Source organism: Mustela nigripes, chromosome 2 (genome assembly GCF_022355385.1).
Source record: "Mustela nigripes isolate SB6536 chromosome 2, MUSNIG.SB6536, whole genome shotgun sequence".
In the NCBI taxonomy this organism is placed as follows: domain Eukaryota; kingdom Metazoa; phylum Chordata; class Mammalia; order Carnivora; family Mustelidae; genus Mustela; species Mustela nigripes.
Window position 1 is genome coordinate 116,136,860 of NC_081558.1, and position 27,756 is coordinate 116,164,615.

General features: G+C 37.4%; 1 long non-coding RNA gene and 1 pseudogene across 1 annotated transcript in view; one reads left to right on the top strand and one right to left on the bottom strand.

Annotated features, from left to right (window-relative positions):
* Positions 1–27,756, top strand: part of LOC132010074 (uncharacterized) — a 70,977-nt gene that overhangs the window by 31,707 nt on the left and 11,514 nt on the right. The window lies entirely within an intron of this gene.
* LOC132010073 (large ribosomal subunit protein eL32-like) lies at positions 23,565–23,961 on the bottom strand (annotated as a pseudogene).

Genomic DNA, 27,756 nt, shown 5'->3' on the forward strand with positions numbered 1-27,756 from the left:
GTGGGGAGTCTGCTTCTCCCTTTGCTCCTCACCCACTCATGCCCCCCCCAAATAAGTAAATAAAATCTTTAAAAAAATTTTTAAAAAATAAATAAAAATCCAAATTAACAAAATATTAAAAACATTTTTTAAAAGATTTTTATTTACTTGGAGAGAGAGAGAGCACGCAAGCAGAGGTGGAAGGGGCATGGGGAGAGGGAGAAGCAGACTCTCCACTGAACAGGGTTTGAACCCAGAATCCTGAGACCACGACCTGAGCTGCAGGTAGACACTTAACCAACTGAGCCACCCAGGCTCCCCCAAAGTAACAAAATATTAAATAGTTAAAAATATTGTCAGTGATCCAAAAGCCTTAATGTACATACAGCCTTTTTTACAGCCCCAAAATTAGTCCTATAAAGAACATTTCAGAACATTCTGACAGCAAGATATTTCATAGTCAGTGTGGTTTGAGTAATAAGGCTCATGTCTCTTCTTTTCAACTCTTTTAATGTCTATAGTGTGCTTTCATTGTGTCTTTTCTGTCTGTATGTCTATGTTTACTAGTTTACCTCCAAATAAAGAATGCTGCCTCTGACTGTGACTATATAAGAACAGTACCTTTTTAAAATCTAGATTTCCCTTGTGAGATAAAGTTTGTTCATTTTTGAAAGTTCATTTCTATGCTTTTTAGATACATAAAATTTCTCCATCCTCAGAGACTACTCAAAAAGTGGGTATACTATTACACTTGCTTACAGAACATAAAAATCCCTGGGTGGAGCGTCTGCTGCATTATCATTTATTTATCTTCTGTTCTGACACAAATAACATACTTGCTCAGTAGACAGTGAAGTCTGCAAGTGAAATATCATTCCAGAACTGGAGTATAGGTTTAACAACCAGTGACCTGGAACCTATCCATATGCAACAGCACTAGGGCATACATAATACAGAATTGTATGAGAAAAATAAAAATACATCAGAGTGCCCATTAAACCTGTAGCAGACTTGTTTCTATATCAGCTTTCTGCCCCTACAAGGAAGAAAAGAAAGGAAATCTTATCGATGAAGAAGAACCAAAAGGACTGAGTATAAAGTAGATGTACTTTCAAAGAGAAAGTTGTAAGGAAGGGTAGGCAGAAAGAAAATGAAGAGAACCAGAGACTTTGCTGGATCATTGGGTTAAGCAGTGGCCTAGGAATGACAGAATGTTGCTTTTGGGTATCTTCTCTGGGCAGTCTTTCCTAACTCCCCCCATCTGTGTTGGTGTTCTCGCAGTACCCTATGAATAGCTTCTCATACCTCCTCTCCTCCTGCTTGGAAAGGAAATAAAGCTCTCTTCTAGCCCTCTTGATTATGGAGAAGAGGAACAGTTCAATAAAAGCATAGGAACCAAGAAGTAAGAGAGAGAAAGAGAGTGAGCATCAGAGACCATGCTGCTTTAGAATCAGTAAGGGCCGATGCATTTAGAAGCTGACTCAGGCAGAAGTGGGATAGGGGAAGGCTTTAGCTGGAATCAAACACCAGGTAGGATCTGGATAGATGGTGACAAGAGAAAGACCCCTCTGGGAGATGTTCACTTGTATCAACTAGGCCAAAGATGGAAGGCAAAACAGTTTTTCTTTTGTCAGTATTATAATATTTTTCAAAAGAAAGAAAAAAGGAAAGGAAGAGCAGCAGCAGCTCTCTCCTTTACAAACACTTCCACACTTACAAAAACATTTTGTTTTTTTGAGATCACTAGACATCACAGCTTGACAAGATGATCTCTTTTCAAGGACTTGTTATAGTGTCAGGAACAATTTAGCCACCTCTTTCAATTTTACCAAATTGGGTCAATCTGTGTAAAACTTGCAGGTTAAATTCTGAGTACTTATCAGAGTATCAGGGTGGGGTTTGGCAGAACTGTGTCTTTAGATTCTTTGAAAACTTTGTGCAGAGGTTGCTGAAGGAGTTAAGGATGTAAAGGATTACAAGGCTCTCTCTATCTGGTGAACTTATTGGTAGTTTTGCAGTTTTCCTCTTATCATCAAATCAGCAATTCTAATGAGCAGCTTGTGAATGTGCACGATAAATACTCACTAAAGGGCAATTAGAACAAATAACCATAGAGCATTCAATAAAGAGGGAGTTTATACATTTCCCTAAAGTAATTAACATTCCTTTCCCTTGTTTTGTTTAACTTTTGTTTTTACCTAAATTACCTTTGTCTTGCCTTTAGTGAAATAGTTTAAAATAAGAACCGTTGGAATTGGCTCTTTCTTGCTAGAAATACTGAGGTTAATCAGACTAAAACTATATCTGAGGCTGTTGAGTACAGATCAGTAGTCCTGACATTTTTAAAGGAAGTTTTGCTCATTTTCACATTAGCCTGCTTTTAAGGCATGGAGGTTTGCACCATCATCCCTGGAGCTCCATTTTGTACCTGCATGTTTGTAAAAACAAAACACATAGAGAGCTAATGACTTGGAAGCATTGTCTTGAGTTGGGAGGATTCTTTCTTTTTCCTGTCTTGCCTTAGAAATAGCTAGTACAGGTTGCATCACCCCAAGTGAAGCTGAGGTGAGGCTTAGCAGGATGAAAGTCTAGTCTTGGGGTAGAGAAGAAGCATGAATTAAATGCGCATCACCCCTAAACCAAAGGGTGTCAACTAAAAGATACACGTCTCTAGGGTTCACAAAGCATCTCTTGCAAATACAATGGTTCTTAAACCTCTTGACCACTTTCCAGTGAAGTAAGAATTTGGAGGTAAAAATAAAGCATTAACCTCCCCCTCTATCCTTCATCCCTCACCCCACGAGTGAATTTCATATAACTTTTAATAATAGAAGTATGAATGACTCAGAGCCATATTTCATGCAGTCTCAAGGAACTGTCAATGCGAAATTATATCCTAAAATACATGAAGTCATTATAAACAGTAGTGTAAACAACCATCAACAAACTGAACTGATAATTTTTTAAAAAAGATTTTATTTATTTATCTTACAGAGCTTATAGTCTACTAGGAATGACAGATTTTAAACTAATTACAATAATAGTAAGTGGTAAGGAATAGAAATTAAGGTTATGATGGCATATAATGTCTGCGAGGTTATTTGGGGGCTATAACATGTAATCTTTGTGAAAGCTAAAAAGGCTAAGAGGTGGGAGAAATTCTACTACTGGATCAGTTTTAGTTTTTTAATGATTAAAATTGAGTAATGCTTAAAAAATCAGTTAGTAGATTACTAGTTAGTAGTCTTACATGTACATAGCAATATGTTTAGGGCATTTCATGTCATTTATCTAGTCCATAACAACCAAGGAAGGAACTCAAAATTTTGAGTCAGATACCATTAGGAGAAGGGAATCTCCCAAAGTACCAAAGGCCACAGTTTAAGAACTATCAGCCTAGACGGAGAGTTAGCAAATTGTAACCTGTTTTTGTATGGCCTGTGAGCTAAGGGTGGCTCTTATATTTTTAAATGGTTGAAAAATAAATATACAGCAAAATAATCTTTGTGATATGTGGGAGTTATATAATATTCAGTTTTCAGAGTCCATAATAGTTAATTGGGACACAACTACACTTTTCATTTATGTGTTGTCCACGGCTGCTTTTGTACTACAAAGGCAGAATTTAGTAGCTGAGACCTTATGATGTATGAAGCCTAAAATGTTATCATATGGCCCTTTACAGGAGTAGTTTGCCAGCCCCTGGCCTAGACTATAACAATTTGAGTGACCCCCCCCCCCCCATTAGCAGCATCACCAGTCCTCAACTTTACAACTTTTCTCAATAGGACTTAGAAATAAGATCCCCAGAATAATGACCCAAATTCTTCCTGATGGTTTATTTTGTCAACCTGATTGGATCATGAGATGCTGGGACATTTGACTAAACATTATTTCTGGGTGTGTTTTTGGGGATGTTTCTGGATGAGATTAGAATTTGAATGGTTCAGTGAGTGAGTCAGTTTGCCCTCTCCAGTGTGGATGGCATCATCTAACCTATTTATTTGTTTTTTTTTTAGAGAAAGAGAGAGTGCATGCGCATGAGCAGGAGTTGGGGTGGGGGTGGGCAGAGGGAAAGGGAGAAAGAGAATCTTAAGCAGGTGGTACACCCAGTACAAAGGCTGACACAGGGCTCAATCTCACAACCCTGAAGTCATGACCTGAGCTGAAATCAAGAGTCAGATGCTTAACCAGCCAACTGAGCCACCCAGGTGCCCCACGTTATTGAGAATGGCCTGAATTAACAAAAAGGTAGAGGAAGGGAGAATATGCCCTTTCTGTTGATTACTTGAGCTGGGACATTGATCTTTCATGCCCTTGGACTAAGACTTATACCATTGGCTCCATTGGTTCTTAGAGCTTTAGTCTTGAACTGAATTAAACCTCTGTTCAGCTGTCCCAGATCTCCAGCTTGCAGATGGGACTTCTAGCCTCCATAATCACATGAGCATGTCCTTTCTCCCTTCCTCCCACCATCTGTCTTTCTCTGTGCGTGCGTGTATACACACACACACACACACATATGCACACACACACACAGACACAATTGGTTCTGTTTCTCTGGAAATTTTGACTATACATTCTTGTTTACAACTGCCTAATAATGGGTTAATGTATATAGTAAAGCCAGTACTTTGGTGTTGGTCCAAAGTAAGAGTGACTTAAAAAAAGTTTGATATGCTGAATCACGAATGGAACAAATTTGACTGCATGGATTGTTGATTAGTCAGTTTCAGCAAAAATGTGTGGTTTGAACGAAGCAAAGATTTTGGCAGAGGCATCATCTCAGTGATCTGAATTTTATTAGAGATTTTTCCTGTGACTTTACTCAAGACATTAGGAAGCCTACTCTGAGATTTTGTTTATTTAGGAGACTTGGGACTTGTTGCTTTCTCATAAACATATTCAGGCCTATTGTCTCTGGCTAGGTGCTCCTGTGTGGTAAGGATCTCTCTGAGCTCCCAGACTTTCTCTGAGAGTTGACCTATAAGGAAACCTCCAAATTTTGCTAATTAGAGAGCCCTGTCCTAGATTAACCCTTTGGTTTTACCACCTAGTGGGCCATTGTTTCAGCCATCCCCTTTCTTCTTCTGAGCCTTAATTGAACACAAACTGATTTCTGGAACTCTTATCCTACAAGAGGGGCAATCATCAGATTTATCCCATAGCCTGTTCCTAGAATTTACTTCTTAGCTTCTCTGTTGGCAGACCCACTCCCTACACTTTTATTCACTTTCTCTGAGCCTTTTCTTAAGTGATTGCCCCAAACGGAGATTGTCTTTAGGCTGATGGATATTTTAGGCTTGACTTGGTATTACTCCTTTAGTTTCAAGACCTGCTTTTTCCATGGGCCCAATCCTATCTTCCATCTCTCCAGATCTAATATTTATTTAGATCTAAAATTTATTGTTCTGTTTCATCAGAGAATTGAAGAACATTTAGTCAGGATTCTCCAGAGAAATAGAACCAATAGGATAGGCCTCTGTATGTGTGTGTGTGTATACACATACATGTATAAATTGAGAGGATAGGATGTGTATGTAATAGGATGTGTGTATACATGCATAAGTGTGTGTGTGTGTGTGTGTGTGTGTGTGTAATAAGGAATTGGCTTTTGCACTGTGGGCTAGCAAGCTGAAAACCAGGAAAGTCAGTGGTGCTGATGAAGTCTGAAGGCAGTCTGCTAGAGAATTCCCTCTTGGTCAGGATGGTTGCTCTTTTTATTCTGTTTAGCCCTTAAGCTAATTGCATGAGACCCACCCTCATAAGTAATCTGTTTACTCAAGATTGACCCATTTAAATGTTATTCTCATCCAAAAACACCTCCTAAATTGACACATTAAAGTAACCATCATATCAACTGTACCAAACTTCGGTTTGGTTGGGATATTTGGGTAGCATTTATTAAGTGGCTACTGTTTGTAAGGCACTTTATTTCTACTTGAATCCTATAGCAACCAGGTTAGGCAATACTGCATCATATTATTAAAAAGAAACTTAAGCTCTGTGAGGTTAAAAAAACATTGTTCAAGAGTACACAGAATGTAAATGGCAGGCCTAAGATTATAAACTCAGGATTTTTTTTAATTAAAAATTTTTAAATTGAAGTATAGTTGGAACACAATGTTATGTTCATCTCAGATGTACAGTACAGATGTACAGCAGTTGGACAACTCTGTAAATTATGCTGTGCTCAAAACAAGTATAGCTAATGTCTGTCATCATACAACACTATTACAATATCCTCGACCATAATCCTTATGCTGTACCTTTTATTCCCATGATGTATTCATAACTAGAAGCCTGTACCTCTGACTCCCCTTCACCAGTTTTGCCTATCTCTCCATCCCCTTCCCTCTGCCAACTACCAGTTTGTTCTTTGTGTTTATGGGTCGGTTTCTGCTTTTGTTTGTTCATTTATTTTGTTTTGTAGGTTCCACATATAAGTGTAATCATATGGTATTTGTTTTTCTCTGTCTGACTTATTTCACTTAGCATAATACCCTTTAGTTCCATCCATGTTTCTGCAAATGACAAGATCTCATTCTTTTTTATGATTGAGTAATATTCATTCAACATCTTTATCTAGTCATCGATCAGTGAACACTTAGGTTGCTTCCCTACCTTGACTATTGTGATTAATGCTGCAATAAACAGAGAGGTGCATATATCCTTTCAAATTGCTGTTGTCATTTTCTCTGGGTAAATACCCAGTAGGAGGGGTTGCTAGATCATGTGATATTTTTATTTTTTAATTTTTTGAAGAACATATTGTTTTCCATAGTGGCCGCACCAATGTACATTTCCACCAACAGTGCAAGATGTTCTTTTTTCTCCATGTCCTCACCAACACTTGTTATTTCTTGTCTTGTCTTTTTCATTCTAGCCATTCTGACAGGCGTAAAGTGACATCTCATTGTGGAGTTGCTTTATATTTCCCTGATGATTAGCGATGTTGAGCATCTTTTCATGTGTCTGTTGGCCATCTGGATGTCTTCTTTGGAAAAATATCTATTCAGGTCTCTGCCAATTTTTAATTGTTTGTTTTTTGGTTGTTTTGTTTGTTTGTTTTGGTGTTGAGTTAAAATCAGGCTTGTTGGATTCTAAAGTCTGTGTTTTTTCTATTGTGCTATGATATCTGAGAGATCAATTTTAGCTTTTGACTTCTTGGTTGGATGATGCCTTATAAGACCAGTAAGTACAACTTACTAACATGCAAAGCTACAATCTATGCAACTTTGTCAGCTGTATGTTTTTTTGGTACTTAGAGTGGAATATGGCAGATGTCAGGAAGCAACAGGCATCTGCTGTAGCCAGAAATCCACACCCACATAAACATCAGTTGCCTAATGTTTTCTTTCATATATCCCGGTATTTCTCAGAAGTACACCATCTGCTCAGTGAATAGATACCAGAATATATCTGCAGCAGTTTTTTTCCTTGTTATCTTTCCTCTTATAATGTATTGCTTTGGTTCTTATGCATACTTAATCCAATCTGTATAGAAGTACAAAATGTCTGCCAGCTCATCCACTCCAAAGGAAGGGGGCATATGTGAGATGGATTAAACATGAAGAAGCAGAATATGTGGAGACTGAACTCAGCTTCTGGTGCTCAATAGGCCTGGCTTCAGATCCTTGTTCTATCACTGACTATCTCTGGAATTTTAACAGTTTATTCCTCTAAGCCTTAATTCCCTCATCTACAAAATGGGGACATTGAAAATAGTGCTTACCTCATAGGGTTTTGGGAAAATTAAATAAGTTAGTATTTGAAACACTTTAGCACACTGAATATTTTTAGTAAGAACTTGATTAATGTTAGATATTATAATTATTATCTTCTTTTTTTTTACATGCATGATTTTCTCCTTCACTGTGAGACAACTATTGATAATTGCTGTTTCATTTTACCTTATATGGTATGTAGCATTTTAAACATTGCTGTTGTTTATTCAAAAAATATTTAATGTGCATCAAGTATTTTTTTCTGTTTGTTAGAAAATGGTGAGCCAAAGAACAAGTCTTAAGATCTCTTGGGACCTAGAGTCTAAAGAGAGAAGGAGACATTAAACAAATAACTATTGAACAAATATACACATAAGATTACAGTGAGGGGAGAATGAAAACAAGGCAAGTGGGGAATTTGTGTTGGGAGCGAGGAATTTGACTTTATAAATGACATTTGAATTCTGTTGGATGAGTAGGATCTCACTAAGGGAGGAGAAATAGCAAAGTAAAAAAAAATATTTTAGAGGGACTGATATGTTCATTGCTCCTCCCTTCCCTTCCTTTCTCCTTTCCGCAGTCACTCAAAACTCATGACAGTGCAAAGGGTAATGTTCACTTGGCATTCATTGTATGGCTCTTCCAGGTGTTAAAGTACTGAAATAATATTTTACTGGTTGGTAAAGAGCTTCTACTACAAACATTTTGAGTGGCCCTATCATCATCCTCACTGCATTGGCCCTAGACCTTCCCACAGAACCCACGAGACTTCCCCTAAATCAGCCACTAAATGGTTGATGCCTGCCACAAAAGGGTCCTCAAAGACCAAAAGGGCTGTAATTGCTCTTTGTGAAGTTCGAGTCTGTTTTACTAGGTCAGTACTGGTATCAAGATTGTTGTAAAATATTTTTAATATTGTGTCTGGTTAGGATATCAACATTTCAAGTCTCTATTTTGTCATCTGGGAGAGATATGATAAAGTGATCCAATGACCTAAGTCAAATTTAAGAGTTATATTCTCTTCCTTTGTCTCAATTTGCTTGTAGTTTTTAGTTTATTACCTATAACCTTTGAAGCCGACAGCAGGGAATCTAACTTGTCTTTTGTATGAATTACTAAGTATCTCACCTTAATTCCTTGGTTCATTGTGATTACAGTTTACATTGGGTTGATTTTAATGACAGAGGCACAGAAACTGTAGTCTATTGTCCAAATAGAATTTAAAATGTGTAGATCTAATCTCAGTAGAAGGTTTGCAGAGGGCACGACTTCATATCTTTTTTAGAGAATTAAATTCACAGTTCTTGTAAGCACATAGAAAAAGATTGTTGCTCTTAATATTATTTTGGATATCAAGAAAGAACTAACTTGTTTCAGCTTCTATGGTTGAACTGAGGAATCAGCCAGTTTAGAAATTTTTAGTTTTATTGTTTCTTGAACATATGAAAGTGAAATTGTAGAATTTGCAGTGGGATATTTAATGGAAAGAAAATGGGCTGTATCTGTTTTATGGTCTTTTAAATCACTGGGTAGTTGTTGCTTCCATAGATGTTTAAGTGAGAATTAACGCTTTTGGAACATGTGAATGGGATCTTCTAAGACACTTTCTTGAACTATCACTAGAAACAAGGGCTTCTTTTTCAGCTTTGTGTATTAGCTATCTTTGACCTCTTTGATCTCTCATAATGAGGAAATCAGGTTCCAGGAAGCTGCAGCTTTTCCTTTTAATACATTCTGCATGCCACCTAACTATAGTTTTTTAAAAATAAATGATATTAATTATTCCAACGTTTCCATCTGAGCTGACAAACATCAGTCTTAGCCAGAAACTTATCATTTGTAATGATAAATAAACAATATTTGGAGCACAAAAGATTGTTGAGCAAGTCACATGACAAAAAAAAAGAATTCTCAGGGCAGTCTAGAAAATTTACAGAGATTGTCAAGAGCAGAAGCAGGAGGCAGCTTTCATTTCTATGTCTTCACATGGCATGGAATTTTAATGCAGTAAATATTTTAGCATTTAATGATAATGAGTTAACTCTCACCCAGCAAATATATAACAGTTATATTTTGGTAGGAAAAAAATACAGAACATCATCACAGAAGTTCTAAGACTTCAGGAAGTTTTACTGAGATAGCAAAATGTATAACAAGTACCTGAGGAAGTATACCCATCTCAAAGGAAAAAAAAAACACAGTGAAAATCTTCTCTGACCATCCTGGGGAGAGGAGGATAGAGGACAAAAGCAGCATCATAGAGGGCATATAGGAGCATCTACCTGCATTTAGAAAGGAAAGTGCCATTATGGGCAGCAAATCCAAGCAATGTGCCCGAAGATAGATGGGTGGTGAAGTTACCAGTCTATTCAGAATCTGACAGAGTCTGCCTGTCAGTCTACTCTACTGATCCTGTGAGTATCATAGTGTCGTAAAATGATGGAGCTTGTAGGATAATTCATTTGGTTTAATATTTATTGAACATTTACTATTATAGCTGGTACTGTCTAGGCACTGAAGATAAATTAGTTAACAAGACACCGTAGGTCTCTGCCCTCAAAAAGGTTATCATCAGCTAAATTACAAATGTGATTTGGGGCGATGGCAAATGCTGTGAGGAGAAATGCAGAGGAGGGTATGAAAGGTTGGGTTGTTTTAGATAGGGTGGTCAGGTGTTGCTCTTTGTGGAAGATACAGTTAGTCACGGATTTGAATGATGTGAAGATGCCAATCATATAAATGTCTTTGGGAAGAGCATTCCAGGCAAAGGGAAATACCAGTGAATAGGGTCTGGGTAGGAATGAGTTTGCATATTTGAGGAACAGGCAGAAAGTTAGTGAAGTAAGTTGGGGAGGGCGGGGAAAGATGAGATGGGAGAGGTAGTTGGGGCCCGATCATGTGAAGTTAGGCCTTAGTAAGGAGTTTAAATTTCATTCTAAATATGATGGGAAGCCATAGGAAGGTTTTAAGTAGAAGGCTCATGTGATCTGTTTCATGTTTTAAAAATGATTATTCACACGTGGAGTTTAGACTGTGAAAGGGTAAATTTAAAAGTAAAGGATGCCAATTAGGAGATAATTGCAATATTTCAGGTGAGGATGTGGATGAAGATGCATCATGTGAAAAGCATTAGAGTAGTGAGAAATGGTTAGATTCTGGCTTTGTTTTAATGACAGACCTAAGAGGACTTGCTGATAGGTTGTGGAGTGAAAGGCAAAAATCAAGAATTATTTGATTTTTAACCTGGGGTTAAATGAGTTCACTGAAGTTACAGAATTAATTAGTGGCAAAGCTGGAATGCCTCCTTTGATAATTTTCACTGCATTTTTAGATCTCTGTCCTTACGTTAATGTGAATTTCTTAGTTTCTCCTGCCCTCTAAGATTTAATATCCCATCAATTAAGCCATTTAATGATTTTTGTATTGTCATTGATTATTAACAGTGGTTACCATACATAAATTGCATTTGATAGTTTTTGAGTCCTATATGGTCAGAAAAGTATAAACCCACTGGACACTACAATTTTGGTTTGTTTTTAGTAGTGAAAGGCAAGACTCAGAAGTCCAACAAATAAAACATTTACTTTAGTAAGAGAGATTTAGTAAGCAAGCTATTTGGGAAATATACTCTGATAAGAATATTACTTCATGAAGTCTTGTGTAAGACAGGAAACAGTAAACAGTTTCCTTTTTACTGTTTCCTGTGTTCATTATAATAGGACCAGTACTGTGCAGTGACAAAAGTGCTGACCTAGGCATGTTCATGTTCATGATATGGATTCTAGGCCAAATGCTCCCTCTAACTAGTTGGCCTATGTAAAAAAAAGTCACTCAACCTCCCTGCACTGTAGTTCTTTGCATGTATAGTGAGAAGAGGGGCATCAGTGATCTTGGGATCTATGATGATCCCAGTATCCCGAATAATGTAGGATCTAAGTGATCATGTACCCATTTTTAATTGTCTTCATTGAGTCTTAGTCAAAGGAGTCATCCATAGAACCATTTGAAAACTATTGGCTGTAGGTAGCTCAGGAGTTGAGGGAAACGTTAAAAATAGAATTAAATAAATAGACTTTCCCTGCATAAAGCAGTTGTCAGTTTCACAGACTGTGAGTACTGGTATAAGGAGTGAGTAGCAGGGTGATTTTAAGAGCTCTCCCTGGGAAATTTTGTGACTGTCAGACATTAGTCCAACCTTGGTGAGTCCTGCCTTGACCTTGTGTGCCATTCGTAGTTACTGCCTCTACAGTTCTTCTCCCAAACCCCACCTGCAAACTTCACTTGCTTGCAGACTTCCAGAAAGTAGGTTGCTGTCAGACTCTCTCTAAACATGCTTTATCTGTAAGGGGGGGCCAAACTGGTTACTTCTTCTGGAAGATACCATCCACCTATTTGGCTTTCCAGGATACCTGTTACACTTTGATGATTATATTTCTTTTTATTGCCCAGTGTCAGTTTTATCTCCTAGAGTTAACCCTCTAGGGGACACTAGTGGGCCCACTAGGTGGGCCATCTAGTCCTTGGACTGTGCCGTTCTTGCTAGAACTCCTGAGCCCATTCTGACAGCAGGGTCCAAAGTTTGTCATCTTCCCCATAGTTTCTAGGTCTTCAGGGTTTGGACCACTCACTAGTATTTCCCAGTGTCACCTCCAAAAGGCTGCTTGTTCATCATGTGCTCTCTGATGGAGGGCCTCATCTACATGGCTCATTCTTTCAGAAATGAGCTGAAAGCCATTAGTGCTATACCAAGGAGCATCTGGTACCATTCTTTAACACTTAAGCCACCCATTTTGTTCCACTGAGTCTCATGGAAGCAGTCTGTTACTATGGCTCGTTTAAAGTCAGATGGTGGTTCAACATATTGTCAGGACTAGAGCCACAGCCTCTGACCCACAGGCTACTATTATTTTTTTAAAAGGATGCTGTCAGAGGATTTGAAAAGATATAGAGCTCATTTATTCAACAAACTTACTATTTTAGTATAAAATAGCTATGCAAAGCATATACATGAGGCTTGGGGTAGATAGTGAAAAAGGCACATATTATTTCTGATAAGATCTGAGATATTTAGAGCACTGGGAAGTAGTTACAGATTCTTTTCAACATGTCTTCCATAGAGCATGTATGCAAATTGAGTATTAGAAATGATCCTAAATGTGCTAGGATGTAGATTTGCAAATTATTATTTGTTACATTTTCTTTGGTTATATGGGACTATTTTAAAATAAATGAACTTCCTCCTTCATGAAATAATATTCTTCTCCTTTGTTGAACTTCTCTATGGTTTTGCCATATCTTGCATGTCCCAAATTCAATTCTCTGGTATTCCTGAATAAACTTATTTTGCTAGTTAAAAAAAAAGAAAAAGAAAATGAACACAAATCCCTGTCATATAGATTGCATTAATAGATACTCAGTAAGAGTTTATTATATACATAAAATAATAATCACATGTTCTCTATGAAATAATCATGGTATAGTCCACTAACATGTAAGTCAAAATAGAAGAATTGGGTAGCTGCCACTCCTGGTTATTGTTTGGCAAATACATAGGGAAGAGCTCAGTGTTGGGCATTCTGCAGACTAGGCTTTTTATTTATTTATTTAAAAAAATTTTTTTAAAGATTTTATTTATTTGACAGAGAGAGATCACAAGTAGGCAGAGAGGCAGGTAGAGAGAGAGGGAGAGGGAAGCAGGCTCCATGCTGAGCAGAGAGCCCAGTGCGGGGCTAGATCCCAGGACCCTGAGATCATGACCTGAGCCGAAGGCAGAGGTTTAACCCATTAAGCCACCTAGGCACCTCCAGACTAGGCTTTTTAGATTTGAAGGGCAAATCCACTGCCACAGGGAACCAGCAGGAAATTTCCACACTGCCAACAAAATAATAATTTTTCAGTTACCCCTATAAAATTCATCTTCATGTTGGCTGTTGGCAAGTGCTACAAAGGAGATTGGGAAACATTACTGTCAACCGAAAAAGTATTTCAATATTTATGCTTTTGACCCCAAATGAAATTTAGGTGGCTAACTTCAAAATGATTCATATTTACTTAAACATAGTATTGATTTTTGTATTGGTAGGTACTCTGAATATTTATAGTCCTTCAATCTTCAAATGTTCTTACGTGGTTCTAATGGTAAAAAGAAAATAGATAAAAAATTCAAATTCCATCACTGCCACTTATGATCTTGAGCAAGTTATTTAATCTTTATAACTTTAAATTTTTCTTCTGGAGAATTGGGATGATAATATTACCTAATTCATAACAATTTTGAGATAAGGTACATAAAATATCAGTGTGATAACCTGAAATAGCAATGTTAATTATTTGTATCAATATAATACCTTACATATAATAGATTCTTGTAAACATTTATTGAATGAATAAACAAGTGAATAACTTTACTATCACAGAACTTCAGGAATATTTTATCATTTATTATAATTTTACTCAGTTCTTTTTCATAGATTCAACATATCACATTTTTTTTTTTCTGTGAATACATATCCTTTTTCTTAACCTCAGCTCTTTGGTGTCATGCCAGAGAAGTCATAGAATATCATGTTTCTGAGGCCAGGCTTTATTGGCTGTTTGTCAAGGGGCTGCTCCTTTATTTGGGGACCAAATGGATATGGAGCTACTATACACAAGATTTGGGGTATATCCTTCTCAAGAGATAGGTTTTGAACATTAAACAGGAAAGGTAACACGGACTTGATGTGTTCCTCAGATTTCTTCATCTCTTGCCCTATATATAACATAGGATTTTGTCATGCTTTCTATTTTGAAATATTTGTTGGGAGAAAGTAGAATATGCATTTCAGTGCCCCAAATGGGACCAGAAAAGTTACATTTGGATATTGTCACTAACAATCATGTTTGATGTGAAACAGGGAAGCAGATCACCTCAGCTCAAATGAAGCAATAATGGGACAAAGCTTTATTCATCCTCTTTTCCTACAGTTAGATGTGGGTAGGAATTCATCACTATTAGGAAATTTGAAATAATAAAAGAAAAGGTGCCTCACCAAAAAAGGCTGAGAAAATACTGAGGGTATAATAATTAATTCTTTCTTAATATTGTTTTGATTAGAAGATAAAAAGAACTTTTTTGAAAAACCATACTGACTGATGTCTTTTTGGGAGTTTTGAAATTTTCCTGCACTACTTTACACAAAAAAAGATTGACTAATTTCTGACCTAAAGAGAAGGGCTCCCTAATCAGTGGCCAAGAAGTTCAAGTCAGTGTCCCACTTTTATTTATTTATTACTTTGAAAATTATTAAAGTATAACTAACATATATTCGTGTATTTGTTATCAGATGGATAACATATTGATTAAACAATTCTGTACATTACTCAGTGCTCGCCATAATAGGGGCAGTTAGTGCCAACATACAATATTATTAACTATATTCTCTGTGCTGTAATTTTCATCTCCATGACTTATATTTATTTTATAACTGGAACTAAAATTATTTTTATTAACATATAATATATTATTTTCCACAGGGGTACAGGTCTGTGAGTCATCAGCCTTACACATTTCACAGCAAACATCATAACACACACTCTCTCCAATGTCCATAACCCAACCACCCTCTCCCTACCCCGACACCCCCCAGCAACCCTCAGTTTGTTTCATGAGATTAAGAATCTCTTATGGTTTGTCTCCCTCCTGATCTCATCTTGTTTTACTTTTTCTTTCCCTCCCCCCACAACACCCTGCTCTGCTTCTCAAATTCCTCATATCAGAGAGATCATATGATAATTGTCTTTTTCTGATTGACTTACTTTGCTCAGCATAATACCCTCTAGTTCCATCCACATCGTTGCAAATGGCAAGATTTCTTCTGATGGCTGCATAGTATTCCTGTGTGTGTATGTGTGTGTGTGTGTGTATACACACCACATCTTCTTTATCCATTCATTTGTTGATGGACATCTAGATTCTTTCCATAGTTGTAGACTATTGTAGACATTGCTGGTATAAACATTCGGGTGCACATGCCTCTTTGGATCACTACATTTGAATCTTTAGGGTAAATATTCAGTAGTGCAATTGCTGGGTCATAGGGTAGCTCTATTTTCAACTTTTTGAAGAACCTCCATACTGTTTTTCAGAGTGGCTGCACTAGCTTGCATTCCCACTAACAGCGTAGGAGGGTACCTCTTTCTCCACATCCTGGCCAACATCTGTCCTATCCTGACTTGTTAATTTTAGCCATTCTGACTGGTGTGAGGTGGCATCTCATTGTGCTTTTGATTTGTATTTCCCTGATGCTGAGTGATGTTGAGCATCTTTTCAGGTGTCTCTTGACCATTTGGATGTATTCTTTGCAGAAACATCTGTTCATGTCTTCTGCCCACTTTTTGATTGGATTATTTGTCCTTTGGGTGTTGAGTTTGATAAATCATTTATAGATTTTGGATACTAGCCCTTTATCTGATATGTCTTTGCAAATATCTTCTCCCATTCTGTCAGTTGTCTTTTGGTTTTGTTGACTGTTTCCTTTTTTTTTTAATTTTTTATTTTTTATAAACATATATTTTTATCCCCAGGGGTACAGGTTTGTGAATCACCAGGTTTACACACTTCACAGCACTCACCAAAGCACATACCCTCCCCAATGTCCATAATCCCACCCCCTTCTCCCAAACCCCCTCCCCCCAACAACCCTCAGTTTGTTTTGTGATATTAAGAGTCACTTATGGTTTGTCTCCCTCCCAATCCCATCTTGTTTCATTGATTCTTCTCCTACCCACTTAAGCCCCCATGTTGCATCACCACTTACTCATATCAGGGAGATCATATGATAGTTGTCTTTCTCTGCTTGACTTATTTCGCTAAGCATGACACGCTCTAGTTCCATCCATGTTGTCGCAAATGGCAAGATTTCATTTCTTTTGATGGCTGCATAGTATTCCATTGTGTTTCCTTTGCTGTGCAAAAGCTTTTGATATCGATGAGGTTCCAGTAGTTCATTTTTGCCCTTGCTTCCCTTGCCTTTGGCAATGTTTCTAGGAAGAAGTTGCTGTGGATGAGGTTGAAGAGGTTGCTGCCTGTGTTCTCCTCAAGGATTTTGATGGATTCCTGTCTCACATTGAGGTCTTTCATCCATTTTGAGACTATTTTTGTGTGTAGTGTAAGGAAGTAGTCCAGTTTCATTCTTCTGCATGTGGCTGTCCAGTTTTCCCAACACCATTTGTTGAAGAGACTGTCTTTTCCATTCACATTCTTTCCTGCTTTATTGAAGATTAGTTGACCATAGAGTTGGGGGTCCATTTTGGGGCTCTCTCTATTGTTCCATTGATCTATGTGTCTGTTTTTGTGCTAGTACTATAGTGTCATGATGATTACAGCTTTGTAATAGAACTTGAAGTCTGGAATTGTGATGCCACAAACTTTGACTTTCTTTTTCAACATTCCTTTGGCTATTTGGGGTGCTTTCTGGTTCCATATAAATTTTAGGATTATTTGTCCCATTTCTTTGAAAAAAAATGGATGGTATTTTGATAGGGATTACATTCAATGTGTAGATAACTCTAGCTAGCATAGACATTTTCACATTTGTTCTTCCAATCCATGAGCATGGAATGTTTTTCCATTTCTTTGTGTCTTCCTCAATTTCTTTCATGAGTACTTTACAGTTTTCTGAGTACAGATTCTTGGCCTCTTTGATTACATTCATTCCAAGGTATCTTCTGTTTTGGGTGCACTTGCAAATGGGATTGACTCCTTAATTTCTCTTTCTTCTCTCTTGCTGTTGGTGTATAGAAATGCCACTGATTTCTGTGCATTGATTTTATATCCTGACACTTTACTGAATTCCTGTATGAGTTCTAGCAGTTTTGGAGTGGAGTCTTTTGGGTTTTCCACATAAAGTATCATCATATCATCTGCAAAGAGTGAGAGTTTGACTTCTTTGCTGATTTGGATGCCTTTTATTTCTTTTTGTTGTTTGATTGCTGAGGCTAGGACTTCTAGTACTATGTTGAATAACAATGGTGATAGTGGACATCCCTGCCGTGTTCCTGACCTAAGTGGAAAGCTCTCAGTTTTTCCCCATTGAGAATGATATTTGCTGTGGGTTTGTCATAGATAACTTTGATGGTGTTGAGGTATGTACCCTCTATCCCTACACTGTGAAGAGTTTTGATCAAGAAAGGATGCTGTACTTTGTCAAATGCTTTTCCAGCGTCTATTGAGAGTCTCATTTGGTTCTTGTTCTGTCTTTTACTAAAGTATTGTATCACACTGATTGATTTGTGTATGTTGAACCAACCTTGCAGCCCAGGAATAAGTCTCACTTGGTCGTGGTGAATAATCCTTCTAATGTACTGTTGGATCCTATTGGCTGGTATTTTGGTGAGGATTTTTGCATCTGTGTTTATCAAGGATATTGGTCTGTAATTCTTGATAGGTTCTTTGTCCGGTGTTGATGCTGGCCTCATAAAATGAGTTTGGAAGTTTTCCTTCCAATTCTATTTTTTTGGAACAGTTTCATGAGAATAGGAATTAATTTTTCTTTCAGTGCTTGGTAAAATTCCCCTGGGAAGCCGTCTGTCCCTGGGCTCTTGTTTGTTGGGAGATTTTTGATGACTGTTTCAATCTCCTTACTGGTTATGGGACGGTTCCGGTTTTCTATTTCATTCCAGTTCAGTTGTGGTAGTTTATATGTCTCTAGGAATGCATCCACTTCTTCCAGATTGTCAAATTTGCTGGTGTATAGGCGCTCATAATATGTTCTTATAACTGTTTGTATTTCTTTGGTGTTGGTCGTGACCTCTCCTCTTTCATTCATGATTTATTTGGGTCCTTTGTTCTTTTTGATAAATATGGCCAAGGTTTTATCAATCTTATTAATTCTTTCAAAGCATCAGCTCCTAGTTTTGTTGATCTGTTCCATTGTTCTTTTGGTTTCTATTTCTTTGATTTCTGCTGTGATCTTTATGATTTCTCTTCTCCTGCTGTGTTTAGGCTTTCTTTGCTGTTCTTTCTCCAGCTCCTTTAAGTGTAGGGTTAGGTTGTGTACATGAGACCTTTCTTGTTTCTTGAGAAAGGCTTGTATTGCTATGTATTGCTATTTACTTATAGGACTGCCTTTGCTGCATCTTGAAGATTTTGACCAGTTGTGTTTTCATTATCATTTGTTTCCATGAATTTTCAAAATTCTTTAATTTCCTGGTTGACCCATTCATTCTTTAGTACGATGCTCTTTAGCCTCCACGTATTTGAGCTCTTTCCAACTTTCCTTTTGTGATTGAGTTCTAGCTTTAGAGCATTGTGGTCTGAAAATATGCAAGGAATGGTCCCAATCTTTTAGTACCGGTTGAGACCTGAACTGTGACCCAGAATATACTCTATTCTGGAGAATATTCTATGTGTACTAGGGAGGAATATGTATTCTGTTGTTTGGGTTGGAATATTCTGAATATATCTGTGATGTCCATCTGGTCCAGTATGCCATTTAAGGCCTTTGTTTCTTTGTTGATCTTTTGCTTTGATGATCTGTCCATTTCAGTGAGGGGAGTGTTAAACTTCCCTACTCTAATTGTATTATTGTCATTTTGTTCCCTTGATTTGTTATCAATTGGTTTATATAATTGGCTGCTCCCATTTTAAGGGCATAGATATTTAAAATTGTTAGCTCTTCTTGTTAGACAGACCATTTAAGTATGACATAGTGTCCTCCTTCATCTCTTATTGTAGTCTTTGGCTTAAAATCTAATTTATCTGATATAAGGATTGCCACCCCAGCTTTCTTTTGATGTTCGTTAGCATGGTGAACTATTTTCCACCCACTCAATTTAAATCTGGAGGTATCTTTGGGTTTAAAATCGCCTCCAGCCTGGAGGAGCTGAGAGCTCAGAGTCCCATTCCTCAGGGTGCCCTAAGAGAAAAGCAGTCAATCCCTCCCATCTCCCTGGTCTCTGGCTGCACTCTGTGCTCACCTGGCCTGTGACTGAGCATTTCTATCTCTGGTGCACAGCCCTGTTTGGAGTCTCCAAACCCAGCAGATTCCTGTTGTATTGCTCCTCCCAGAGGAGGTAGGGGAGTTTCAGATCAGGATTACCTTAAACTGTCATCCAAGGCACAGTCCGGCCACTGCTCTGGGAGCAGGTACGCCACAAGAGGCAGATCCAAGGAGACTCCCATTAAAATCTTAAAATCTGCAATGTGATACCCCCAGCTTTGTTATTCTTTCTCAGGATTGCTTTGGCTATTCAGAGTCTTTTGTTCCATACAAATTTTAGGATTGTTTGTTCTAGTTTTGTGAAAAATGCTATTGGTATTTTGATAGGAATTTTATTGAATCTTGCTTTAGGTTGTCATTTTAATGGTATTTAAATGGTATTTGTTCTTCCAGTCCATGAGCTGGTAATCTTTTCATTTTTGTTAAGTTTCTTCATGAGTGTATGATTTTATATTTTTAGAGTGTAGGTCTTTCACTCCCTTGATAAAATTTATTCCTAGATTTAAAATTTTTTTTTTAAATTTCTTTCAGTGTACCAGAATTCATTGTTTACACACCACACCCAGTGCTCCATGCAAAATGTGCCTCCATAATACCCACCACCAGGCTCACCCAACTCCCCCTGCCCCCACTGCCCCTTCAAAACCCTCAGATTGTTTTTCAGAGTCCATAGTCCCTCATGGTTTATCTTCTCCTCCAATTTCCCTCAACTCCCTTCTCCTCTCCATCTCCCCATGTCCTCCGTGTTATTTCTTATACTCCACAAATAAGTGAAACCATATGATAATTGACTCTCTCTGCTTGACTTACTTCACTGAGCATAATCTCTTCTAGTCCCGTCCATGTTGATACAAAAGTTGGGTATTCATCCTTTCTGATGGAGGCATAATACTCCAATGGACCACATCTTCCTTATCCATTTGTCCATTGAAGGACATCTTGGTTCTTTCCACAGTTTGGCGACTATGGCCATTGTTGCTATGAACATTGGCCCTTCTTTTCACTACATTTGTATCTTTGGGGTAAATACCCAGTAGTGCAATTGCAAGGTCATAGGGAAGCTCTATTTTTAATTTCTTAAGAAATCTCCACACTGTTTTCCAAAGTGGCTGCACCAACTTGCATTCCCACCAAGAGTGTAATAGGATTCCCCTTTTTCCACATCCTCTCCAACACATGTTGTTTCCTGTCTTGTTAATTTTGGCCATGCTAACTGGTGTAAGGTGGTATCTCAATATGGTGGTGATTTGAATCTCCCTGATGGCTAGTGATGATGAACATTTTTTCATGTGTCTGATAGCCATTTGTATGTCTTCATTGGAGAAATGTCTGTTCATGTCTTCTGCCCATTTTTTGACATGATTATCTGTTTTTTGCATGTTGAGTTTGAGAAGTTCTTTTTTTTAATTTTTTTTTAAAAGATTTTATTTTATTTATTTGACAGACAGAAATCACAAGTAGGCAGAGAGACAGGCAGAGAGAGAGGAGGAAACAGGCTCCCTGCCGAGCAGAGAGCCCGATGTGGGGCTTGATCCCAAGACCCTGGGATCATGACCTGAGCTGAAGGCAGAGGCTTTAACCCGCTGAGCCACCCAGGCGCACCCGAGAAGTTCTTTATAGATCCTGGATATCAGCCTTTTGTCTGTACTGTCATTTGCAAATATTTTCTCCCATTCTGTGGGTTGCCTCTTTGTTTTGTTGACTGTTTCCTTTGCTGTGCAGAAGCTTTTGATCTTGATGAAGTCCCCACAATTTATTTTTGCTTTTGTTTCCTTTGCCTTTGGAGATATACCTTGAAAGAAGTTGCTGTGACTGATATCGAAGAGGTTACTGACTCTGTTCTCCTCTATGTTTCTGATGGATTTCTGCCTCATGTTGAGGTCTTTTACCCATTTTGAGAATGATCGAGTTTTATTCTTCTACATATAACTCTCTAATTTTCCCAGCACCCTTTATTGAAGAGGCTGTCTTTTTTCCACTGTATATTTTTTCCTGCTTTGTTGAAGATTATTTGACCATAGAGTTGAGGGCCCATATCTGGGCTCTCTACTCTGTTCCACTGGTCTATGTGTTTGTTTTTATGCCAGTACCATGCTGTCTTGGTGATCACAGCTTTGTAATAAAGCTTGAAATCAGGCAACGTGATGCTCCCAGTTTTGTTTTTGTTTTTCAACATTTCGTTACTAATTCAGGGTCTCCTCTGATTCCATACAAATTTTAGGATTGTTTGCTCCAGCTCCTTGAAAAATACCGGTGGAATTTTGATCAGAATGGCATTAAAAGTATAGTTTGCTCTAGGCAGTGTAGACATTTTAACTATGTTTATTCTTCTGATCCATGAGCATGGAATGGCCTTCCATCTTTTTGTGTCTTCTTCGATTTCTTTCATGAGTGTTCTGTTGTTCCTTGAGTACAGATCCTTTAACTCTTTGGTTAGGTTTATTCCCAGGTATCTTACGGTTCTTGGTGCTATAGTAAATGGAATCAATTCTCTAATTTCTCTTTCTGTGTTTTCATTGTTAGTGTATAAGATATTCCTAGATATTTTATTTTTTTTTGGTGGGAGTTATAAATGGAATCTTAACTTTCTTAACTTTAATTTCTGCTACTTCATTATTAGTCTATAGAAATTCCACAGATTTCTGTATATTTTGTATCATGCAACTTTACTGAATTCATTTATCAGATCTAAAGTAAGCTGAATCTTTTGGGCTTTCTGTATGCAGTATCATGTCATCTGCAAATAGAGGGTTTTATTTCTTACCAGTTTAGATGATTTTTCTTTTTTTCTCTTTTCTGGTCACTGCAGCTAGGACTTCCAGTACTATGTTGAATAAAAGTGGTGAGAGTGGACATCCTTTTCTTTTTCCTGATCTTATATTAAAAAGCTTTGATTTTTTTTTTTTTTTTAAACCTTTGGCTGGCACTGATTCTGGCTGGGGCTGCCTGCTTGGTGTAGCAGAGCAGGAGTCAATTTGGAGACAGAAGCCTACCAAAGCAGGTAAATTTGACAGGTTGGGTCTTCAGGGGAGTGCCAGGATGGGGCATGAAGTGCTAGCAAAGAAGATGGAGAGCGTTAGCACTCATTTCCAGATGTTTCCGGCCATTTAGGTTGGAGAGTAGGGTGGTAAGGAGAAGAGAAATGGTGCCTGTGAACACTTCTTTTCGCAGAGAAATGTCTTGCAGATCCCTTTCCCTTCTGCACATGTTCTATGATTATTCAGAAATCTTCTTCACATATACCCCAGGTAATTTTAAAACTACTGCTTCTTTGCTGTGTCTGGGCCAAGTTATTTAGTATACTGGCTCTTTAAGGATGGGAACTCAGTTTCCTATTGCCCTCATGCTTTCTAGGAGTTGAGTCCCACTGGTTTTCAAACCAGGTGTTATGGAGATTGTCTTCCCAGTAGGGGTGCCCTGTGTCAGGGGTGCCTTAGCACTTCTCCATGCTTGTGATGTCCCTTCCATTTGTCATTGGTCACATGGTGGGGGGGGGTGGTTTCATTCCCAACTGGGTCTCTCCCCCTCCTGCCCTTTAACATGTGCCCTTTTCTCTATGGGTAACTGTGGAAAGTCTGTTCTGCCAGTCATCAGATTGTTTTCAGAGTTAGTTGCATAGATGTAGCCTTAATCTTTGTGTGTCTGTGAAACAAGGTGAGCTCAGGATCCTCCTATTCTACCATTTTCTCAAAACTCCAGTGTCCCATTTTTAATGTATAATTTTATATTTCTTCTGGATTTCTTTCTTTTTGATATTGAATTAAAGTGTATTCAATAGCTGTTTTGTTCATTATATTGTTTTTATATATAAAAAAGCCTTTTTATATAGTTTTATGGTTTTATTAACAGAAGTACAGTATACACATAAGCTCTCTGTCTATTCATTTTCTTCACTTTGCAACCTGGCATTGGGATTTGTGACTCTGATGGCCAGCTGGGCTGCTGTTTCCACAGTGGTTTTGTGATTCTTGGAGGAGACATTGTGAGCAATCTCTGCATGGCAAGATTTGTTGCACATCAGGAGCACTTTAACCTCCTTGATGTTGTGGACTATGAGCTTCAAGAAGCCACTGGGTAGCATGTGCTTTGTTTTCTTATTGCTCCTCTAACCAATGTTGGGCATCAAGATCTGACCCTTGAATCTTCTTGTCAGTGTCTCTGGGTTTCCACCAGTTGTGCCTAATTTTGACATATCGGGCTGGCTGGTTCCTGTTGAACTTCTTGGTCCTCTTTTTAGTGATCTCAGGCTTCATGAGAGGTCTGAGGGTAGCCATGATGCTGAGAAGAAAATGGCTGTCGCCTCCACAGGCATCACTGAGGAAGAGACAAAGAAGCCTTTATTTATTTATTTTTAAGATTTTATTTATTTATTTGAGAGAGAGATGGAGAACATGAGCAAAAGCAGAGGGAGAAGCAGACTCCCTGCTGAGCATGGAGCCTGATGTGGGGCTCAATGCGGGGCTCCATCCCAGGCTCCTGAGATCATGACCTGAGCTGAAGTGAAGGCAAATGCTTAATGGACTAAGCCGCCCAGGTACCTTAAAGCCTTTACTTTTTAATTCTACTTTGAAAAAATGGCACTGGTGAATATCAGGATTACATCAGAGAAGGTTAGTTGCCCATTAAGAGGTCTTTATTTTGATGCATTCATACTGATTTATGTCAGGCTGTCCTTGAAGGAAAAGAAACTTGAGCATATATTAGGTTGCATGATAAGCAAATGCTGATATTTGACTTTTTTTGACTTACAAAACTGACAGTTTCACATAGTTCAACTTAATTCATCTGAGTTGTATTCCTGCCTCAGGGTAGAACTATTTCAACCAGGTTCATACAGATTGATACATAGGGCAGAGTACTACTTTCACAACTTGTAATGGCCACCATAACTGCCATTGGAAATAGCTACTGGCACATTCCGGCCAGAGTGACAGTTCCACCCTATATAGGTGGATCTGCACAAGAAGTGAAATGATAAGCCAGTTCCTAGCAAAGCTGCACCCTATATTCCATCAAAGCGTGTATCTCTCTCTCTCTTTCTCTTTTTTAAAGATTTTATGTATTTATTTGAGAGAGGAATGGGTGAGAGAGAGCACACAAGTGGGAGGAGGGGCAGAGGGAGAGGGAGAAGCAGACTCCCCACCGAGCGGGAGCTCAGCATAGGGCTTGAGCCTGGGACTCTAGGATCATGACCTAAGCCAAAGGTAGATACTTAACTGACTGAGCCACCAAGTGCCCCTCTATCTCTCTCTTTTTTTAAAATTTTTTAAAAATTTATTTATTTTCAGCATAACAGTATCATTATTTTTTCACCACACCCAGTGCTCCATGCAATCCGTGTCCTCTATAATACCCACCACCTGGTACCCCGACCTCCCAACACCCGCCACTTCAAACCCCTCAGATTGTTTTTCAGAGTCCATAGTCTCTCTTGAAGGAAAAAAAAAGATTGTTAAAAAATACCCTTAAAATATGTCCAAGACTTATGTAACAATGTCCAAGACTTATGTAACAATGAAACAAAAAACCTGCAAATCAAATACAAACAAAAGTATAAAACCAATTTAAATGAGCCACATTGATTTACTATGACATTTTTTCCCCTCTAAATCATGAATTGCAATATTGATATGGTGCTGATTTCAAGAGTGAAGAGTCTCATGAGTCTGCATGAGTAACTATCCATATGCATGTGATCACTTGGTTTATTCAACATTCATCTCTACTGCAAAACCTCCATTTGTACAGCAAAGAGTGATCCATTTGGTTTTTCCCTTTGTGTGGATGTGGCCAACTTTGCTCTTTTGGATAGAAGTTTGACATTTTTACAATTAAAAGTACATTTCACAGTTAAAAGGTACTCTTTGGTGCCAGAGCTCTTTGTTTCTATAAACTCTTATTGAGGTTCAGAAGGTAGCTCTTGGTGATATGTGGTGACCTTCTTCTTTTTTTAAAGATTTTATTTATTTATTTGGGGGGGGTGAAGGGGGACACAGAGAGAGAATCCCAAGCATACTCCATACTGAGATCATGACCTGAGCTGAAGGCAAACACTTAACTTAGAGATTGATCTCACAATCCTGAGAACATGACCTGAGCTGAAATCAAGAGTTGAATGATTAACTGATTGAGTCACCCAGGCACCCCTATGTGGGGATCTTCTGTTAGATTTCATACCTTGTGGGAGCACTATGCCTTATCTATAACATTTTGCTAATACTAATATTAATTAATACTAGTACTAATGCTATAATATATATAATATATAGTATATACTGATTTATAATACTCTATTATAGAGTTATTCAGTAAGTAAAATGGCTAGAAAAGGGTTTTTAGTTACTATTATTTTAATAATAAATATCTGCTTGAATATAAGTTCCATCTATGCATTAAATCTTGGTTGGGATTGTATCCCTCTGCTTTTCCTTTCTATAGACATTTTTTTCTGTCAACTATCATTATATTAGAAAAACATTAGCAAGTTTCCCTCCAAACCTTCCATCTTCTACTTGCTGATGAAGGATGATGGACTTCAGTATTTATGGATGTGAAAAAGTTAAGTAATGACTCAGAAATTTAGTAACTGTACAGGGATTTTAATATCAATTTTGCCATCTACATTGCCAACATATCACTTTATTATTTTAGGAAGAATAAACAACAGCAAACAAATCTTTTTAAAAGAAGCCTAAATTATATCAATCTCCTTGTAGTAGGTTTGTTTGTTTTTTTTTTTTTTTCTTTTTAAGAAAATGTGTCCAAACTCAATTATATTCTTTCGATTTATAGTTGGTGAGTAGACAAAGGGCACTTGGTCTAAATGTTACCTGTTCCATAAGTATAAGGTAAAGAGTAAATACGTTTAAATAATTTCTGAGGGGTACTCCTCTTACATTAATTATTCAATAAATTACTGATAAATTACTGATGAAATTAAGAAATTGCAAGAAAAAAGTAATCTAAGATGTAATTGATATACAATTAGTTAATTTGGATGTTTGTAATGTATCCTTATGTTGTTATTGTAAGCTTTTAGTGACTGAAACATAGGAGACAAAAAAGTCAGAGAACATGAAATTATGTTTCTTTTTAATTCATTCATTAGTTTATGTAACAAACATTAATTGAGCATTTGGCCCTTGACCTAGATACCAGGAATGGACAACTCAGTGGTTTTGCATACGTTATTTCTTCCTCTAAGAATGCCTTTCTACTAGTTCTCCATCTGGAAAACTACTTATTCTTCCAGATTCAGTGAAAAGAATATTTCCTGTACACAGATAATAATTAGTTGGTCAAGCTTCTGTGCTTTGATATATTACTTGTTTATTGTATATTATGTGTATACATATTATATATATAATATATGTATACATATATTATGTATACACATAATATACATACCAATTCAATATATCTACCAACTCAAGTGTAAACTCTTCAAGGACTTGTTCCACTATTAAATTTTTAGTATCTTTCCTTTTGCATTTTAAGGTACATTGTTTTTCTGTATAAAATTGTGGTAATCTTTAATGTCTCATTCTTTAAATGTTATGTGAATAGCACTTATTTATGTGGTAAATATTCTTTGATTTTTATTGGCAGTGTAATATCACATGCATGAGCCATAATTGATTGAGCCATTTGTCTACTTTTGGTTAATTAGGGTATTGTCAATTTTCTAGCTTTATAAATAATGCTGAAATCCTTGAAGATAAATACTTGTCCTTATCTTTGATTATTTATTTAGAGTTAAACATTTCTACGAGTGATAATATTAAGTCACATGATATGAGCAGTGTCAAAATTCTCACCATAAATGGCCAAATGGGTCTCTAAAAAGTCCATTCTGTGAATAATATGTGAGAAGCTTCTTTTACCTTACCCACCCTTACCAACCTTAGACATATCATTTCAAAAACTTTGTCAATTTTGTATGCAATAAATAGCTCTTTATTTTGGCTGATTTTATGTTCTTATATTATCTTCTGTTACAATTTGGGAGGAACATTAAGAGCCAGAGTTTAAGGGCAGTTGAAATAGAAAGTTGTATAAATCCAATGTGA